Source organism: Amblyraja radiata, chromosome 38 (genome assembly GCF_010909765.2).
Source record: "Amblyraja radiata isolate CabotCenter1 chromosome 38, sAmbRad1.1.pri, whole genome shotgun sequence".
NCBI classification, from domain to species: domain Eukaryota; kingdom Metazoa; phylum Chordata; class Chondrichthyes; order Rajiformes; family Rajidae; genus Amblyraja; species Amblyraja radiata.
In genome coordinates this window covers 12385424-12391423 of record NC_045993.1, presented here as the reverse complement: position 1 = coordinate 12391423, position 6000 = coordinate 12385424, and the positions used below count along the sequence as shown (strand labels likewise).

At 47.4% G+C, this 6000-nt stretch overlaps 1 protein-coding gene across 1 annotated transcript in view; it reads right to left on the bottom strand.

Moving 5' to 3' along the window:
• Nucleotides 1–1180: 1180 nt before the first annotated feature.
• rasd2 (RASD family member 2) overlaps nucleotides 1181–6000 on the bottom strand; it is a 48619-nt gene continuing 43799 nt past the window's right edge. Inside the window, exon 4 of the mRNA XM_033013276.1 lies at nucleotides 1181–1193. The gene's annotated coding sequence lies outside the window, so the exon portion shown is untranslated. The remainder of the gene's footprint in view (nucleotides 1194–6000) is intronic.

Sequence of the window (6000 nt, the reverse complement as noted above, 5' to 3'; positions counted from 1 at the left end):
GCATGGCAGGGTGTGGGCAGTGAGTGTGAGCATGGCAGGGTGTGGGCAGTGAGTGTGAGCATGGCAGGGCGTGGGCAGTGAGTGTGAGCATGGCAGGGTGTGAACAGTGAGTGTGAGCATGGCAGGGTGTGGGCAGTGAGTGTGAGCATGACAGGGTGTGGGCAGTGAGTGTGAGCATGGCAGGGTGTGGGCAGTGAGTATGAGCATGGCAGGGTGTGAACAGTGAGTGTGAGCATGGCAGGGTGTGGGCAGTGGGTGTGAGCTGTGAGAAGTCTCAGCCACAGAGGGCGGTGGAGGCAGGTTCTCTGGATGCTTTCAAGAGAGAGCTAGATAGGGCTCTTAAAGATAGCGGAGTCAAGGGATGTGGGGAGAAGGCAGGAACGGGGTACTGATTGTGGATGATCAGCCATGATCACATTGACTGGCAGTGCTGGCTTGAAGGGCTGAATGGCCTACTCCTGCACTTATTGTCTATTGCGTGCAGGCAGTCAGTGTGACCATGCTGTGTGGGTCACGTGTGTGAGCAGAAATTGTGGACTGTGTGTGTGTGTGTTTCACCAGACCTAAAGAAAGGTCTCGACCCGAAACGTCACCTATTTCCTTCGCTCCATAGATGCTGCCGCACCCGCTGAGTTTCCCCAGCATTTTTGTCTACCTTTTATTTTTATTAATATAAATATAAATATAATATAAATATAAATTTTATTATTGTTCGTCTTTTATTACTTTTATTTTAATCTTAAAATTAACGTATTTAAAATACCAAAGAGTAAAAGTAGATTCAACGAAATAATCCTCCCCGACTGACGGCCACAATTAAAACATTAGTAAGTCGTGAGGGTTATTTTAACAAAATAATGAACATTTTGAAGTATATCTAATTGAAGTTTCTTGGATGTGGCCTTGTTAGATTACAGCTAACTTAATGCGGCATTCCAACATGAAAAGGTTCCTCTTGACTTGAGTATCTTTGGTCGGACTTTACTGGCTTTACCTTGCACTAAACGTTATTCCCTTATCATGTATCATCTGCACACTGTAAGTGGCTCGATTGTAATCATGTACTGGCTGTCTTTCCGCTAGCTGGATAGCAAGCAATAAAAAGCTTTTGACTGTACCTTGGTAGAGGTGACAATAAACGGAGCTATGGAGGGTTTGTGGCCAGGCAGGGATGTGTGTTGGGCTGGGCTGGGCTTTGGCAGGGGGGAGAGAATGCTTCAGGGACAGGTCCGGCTCGCTTCCTGCTTGTGTTCCCCCGGAACCAGCTCACTAATTACACAGTGAGCTTAAAATGTGCCTGGTGCTTTTGTTACCATGGCGATGTGCTCACTTAGCTCTCTCTGTAAATAATCTCTCCGCTCCGTTAACTCCTCGCGTCCCGGCTCTATCTGGACCCTCGACTGAACACCATCTCCCAGGGGTTGGGCTTCAAGGTGTGTGTGTGCGTGTGTGTTTCACCGGCTGCGCAACCTGCTCCCATCTCAGCTCGAAGACAGAGACACAAACAGCTGGAGTAACTCAGCGGTTCAGGCAGCATCTCTGGAGAGAAGGAATGGGCGATGTTTTGGGTCGAGGCCCTTCTTCAGACCCATCTCAGCTTCCTTGGAATAAGAGGGACCTCGCCTTCATGTACAGGAACAACCTTCGGTCCACCCAGGGCGGCGCGGTGGTGCAGCGGTAGAGTTGCTGCCTCATAGCGCCAGAGACCCGGATTCGATCCTGAAGGTAGACAAAAATGCTGGAGAAACTCAGCGGGTGCAGCAGCATCTATGGAGCGAAGGAAATAGGCAACGTTTCGGGCCGAACCCCTTCTTCAGACTTCGATCCTGACTACGGGTGCTGTCTGTACGGAGTTTGTACGTTCTCCCCGTGACCTGCGCGGATTTTCTCCGGGTGCTCTGGTTTCCTGCCACACTCCAAGGACAGGTGCATAGTGCGTAGGATAGTGTGAGGTGATCGCTGATTGGTGCCAATTCGGTGGGCCGAATGTATCTCGCTATATCGCTAAACTAAATAAACCTATGAAGCGCCAGGCTGATCATTGTCACCTGGATCACTGGACCACTGGACCTGAGCCCCTGATTTTCTATCTTTCTAAGATGAACATTGAAATCTTCCAGAGCCAGTGTTAGTGGTAAACATTAAAGTGTTCCCCTCCAATATTAGAACAAATGCCCCTTACATAGATATATAGACAATAGGTGCAGGAGTAGGCCATTCGGCCCTTCGAGCCATTCGATGTGATCATGGCTGATCATCCACAATCAGTACCCCAGTCTCCCTATATCCCTTGATTCCGCTAGCCCTAAGAGCTCTATCTAACTCTCTTTTGAATGCATCCAGTGAATCGGCCTCCACTGCCTTCTGAGGCAGAGAATTCCACAGATTCACAACTCTCTGTGTGAAAATGTTTTTCCTCATCTCAGTTCTGAATGGCTTACCGTTTATTCTTAAACTGTGGCCCCTGGTTCTGGACTCCCCCAACATATCCATCAATCAACCTTTATTGTCGTCTTGCAAAGCAACAGTTGTACAATGCAAAATGAGACAACTGTTGCTTTGCAATTCTTAACCTATTCTGCAACACCTATTCTTAAACTGTGGCCCCTGGTTCTGGACTCCCGCAACATAGGGAACATGTTTCCTGCATCTAGCTTGTCCAATCCCTTAATAATCTTATATGTTTCTATAAGATGTCCTCTCACCCTTCTAAACTCCAGTGAATACAAGCCCAGTCGCTCCATTCTTTCATCATATGACAGTCCTGCCATCCCGGGAATTAACCTCTATCGAACTTATTTGCATACTGATTCATCACTTGAAGCAATGGTAACCAGAAACATAATAAGACATAAAGTGCTGGAGGAACTCAGCAGGTCATGCACCATCACTGGAGAACATGAAAGTCTAAAGAAAGGTCCCAACCCAAAACATCACCTATCCATGTTCTCCAGAGATGCTGTCTGACCCATTGAGTTATTCTAACATTTTGTATCTAAATCAGCGACTGCAGTTCCTTGCATCTCCTTGGTAAGAGGAAGGTTTGAGGACATTTTATTTGATATTTGGTGTCAGCGTGGAGGTCTCTGGGCTGTGTGTATACCTCTGAGCATCATCCTAGGTAGCCCACAGAACTCTCCACTTTGACTCCAGACCCTTCCATTCCAAATGTGTCCGGAATCATTGCGGAAAACTTTGTGGAGCCAAGGTTATCACAGGACGGATGGAGAGATCGTTATGGAGGAGGGGAGGGAATGATTTGGTGAGCGTGACTGTGACGTGTTGGTCGGATGCTCAGTGTGACTCCTCTTGCAATGTATCCACACGTCCTGGAGGCTCAGGAGCAGAACTTCACGGGGAAAGGCTGAGTCTGCCCAGAGACGGACACAAAAGTAACTCAGCGGGTCAGGCAGCATTCCCGGAGAAAAGGAATAGGTGACTTTTTTGGGGTCGAGACCCTTCTTCAGACTGTTCATTTTCTCCAGAGATGCTGCCTGATCCACTGAGTTGTTGAAGGAGTAAATAATGATGGCCTTAAAGATAGGTAGACAGATAGACAATGAGTGTGAAGAATAGTCCCGACCCCAACCTGCACCCATCCCTTTTCTCCAAAGATGCTGTCTGACCTGCTGAGTTACTCCAGCACTTTGTGTCTATCTTCGGTGTAAACTAGCATCTGCAGTTCCTTCCTACACATGAGTTTGTCCATGTTGTGTTCAAAGATGATGTGTTGGTGATGCGTCAATATCCGGTCATTATGCTGATCCTTGAACTCCCAGAGCTATTCTCAGTGCTGAACAGTTAAACCCCCCGTAAAAAACAGGATGAACATTGAATTCTTCCAGTGCCACTGTTAGTGGACATTAGTGTCCCCTCCAATATTAGAACAATTGCCTCTTTCTATTGAGTACTGATTCATCACTTGAAGAAGGTAGACAAAAATGCTGGAGAAACTTAGCGGGTGGGGCAGCATCTATGAGGCGAAACATAGAAACATAGAAAATAGGTGCAGGAGTAGGCCATTCGGCCCTTCGAGCCTGCACCGCCATTCGATATGATCATGGCTGATCATCCAACTCAGTATCCCATCCCTGCCTTCTCTCCATGCCCACTGATCCCTTTAGCCACAAGGGCCACATCTAAATCCCTCTTAAATATAGCCAATGAACTGGCCTCAACTACCTTTTGTGGCAGAGAATTCCACAGATTCACCACTCAGTCTGTGTAAAAAATGATTTTCTCATCTCTGTCCTAAAAGGCTTCCCTCTTATCCTTAAACTGTGACCCCTAGTTCTGGACTTCCCCAACATCGGGAATAATCTACCTGCATCTAGCCTGTCCAACCCCTTAAGAATTTTGTAAGTTTCTATAAGAGTAGTTTCTTATATAAGTGTAAGTTTCTATAAGAAATAGGTGACGTTTTGGGTCGAGACCTTTCGTTAATTTTTGTCTACCTTCGATTTCTCCAGCATCGGCAGTTCTTTCTTAAACATTATTTGAAGACGATGATATGCAGAAGCAAAAACAAGACACAGAGTGCTGGAGTTACTCAGCAGGTCAGGCAACATCTCTGGAGAACATGGAAGTCTGAAGAAAGGTCCAGACCCAAGACATGATGCGTGGTGTGGATGATGTGGACAAAATCTGATCACTCGGCTGTGCTTCAACCTCCTGAGTGTAGGCAGCGACTGAAAAACATAGAGGTTTGTGCAGAGTTGGCCAGGGCAGGCAGATAGATGAGTGAACATGATTGATTGCTTGGAGGCAGTAGACTGGATGGTGTTCAAGATGTCAGCAATGGATCGGTGCCAACATGCCACGGTTGTTACTGACTTCACCAGGGAATGTGTGGAGGAGTGTGTTCCTACCAAGACCATTGTGTGTTCCCAAACCAGAAGCCTTGGATGAACCAGAAGGTCTATAATCTACTGGGCAGTCACGGTGGCGCAGCGGTAGAGTTGCTGCCTTACAGCGAATGCAGCGCCGGAGAACCGGAAATGATCCCGACTGTGGATGCTGTCTGTACGGAGCTTGCACGTTCTCCCCATTACCTGCGTGGTTTTTCTCTGAAATCTTCGGTTTCCTCCCACGTACAGGTTTGTAGGTTTATTGGCTTGGTAAATGTAGAATGTGTCCCTAGTGGGTGTAGGATAGTGTTAATGTGCGGGGTTCGCTGGTCGGCGCGGACCCAGTGGGCCGAAGGGCCTGTTTCTGCACTAAACTAAACTACTGAGGGCCAGATATGCGGCGTTCAACCCAGTGGTATGAATATTGTTTTCTCTAATTTCAAGTAACCCTTGCTTTCCCTCTCCCCACCCACCCCCCATCTTAGTCATCCTGCTAGTTTCACTGTTTTTATCCCTTCGTTATCATCTCCTCCACAGCCAACAATGGACCATTGTGGGCTCCTTGGTCATCAGTGCCGGCTCTGATTTATTCTGTACCTTTTCATACCTCTAGTTTCCCTCTCCCCTGACTCTCAGCCTATTCCTTTTGAGCAGTGATGCTGCCTGACCCATTGAATTACTCCAGCATTTTGTGCCTGTCTTCGGTGTAAACCAGCCTTGATAGTGTTAATCTGATTAATTGGTGCCAGAACAATCTTGCTCTCAGCGTTAGCAAGAACTGATCATTGACGATGAAGAGAAGGCTGAGGGACCATAGAGCTGTCTTCACCTGATGCGGAGGAGAGTCAACATCTTCACGTTCCTGGGAGTACACATCTCTGAAGATCTTGCCTGGACCTAGCACATCAATGCATTTCCAAGAAAGCTCACCAATGTGTGTACTTCTTCCACAGATGTTTGAGATCTGGCATGCTCCTGAATGCTGTATTGAATGTTTGCAGGTGTACAGCAGAGAGGTTATGGACAGGTTGTAACACGGCCCCATCCGGTAAGTGAAATGCTCAGGATCGAAGGAGGTTGCAGAAACTGGTGGACATTGGCTGGTCCATCACGGGTACTGACCTCCCCATCATTGAAGCGGTCTACAGGAAGG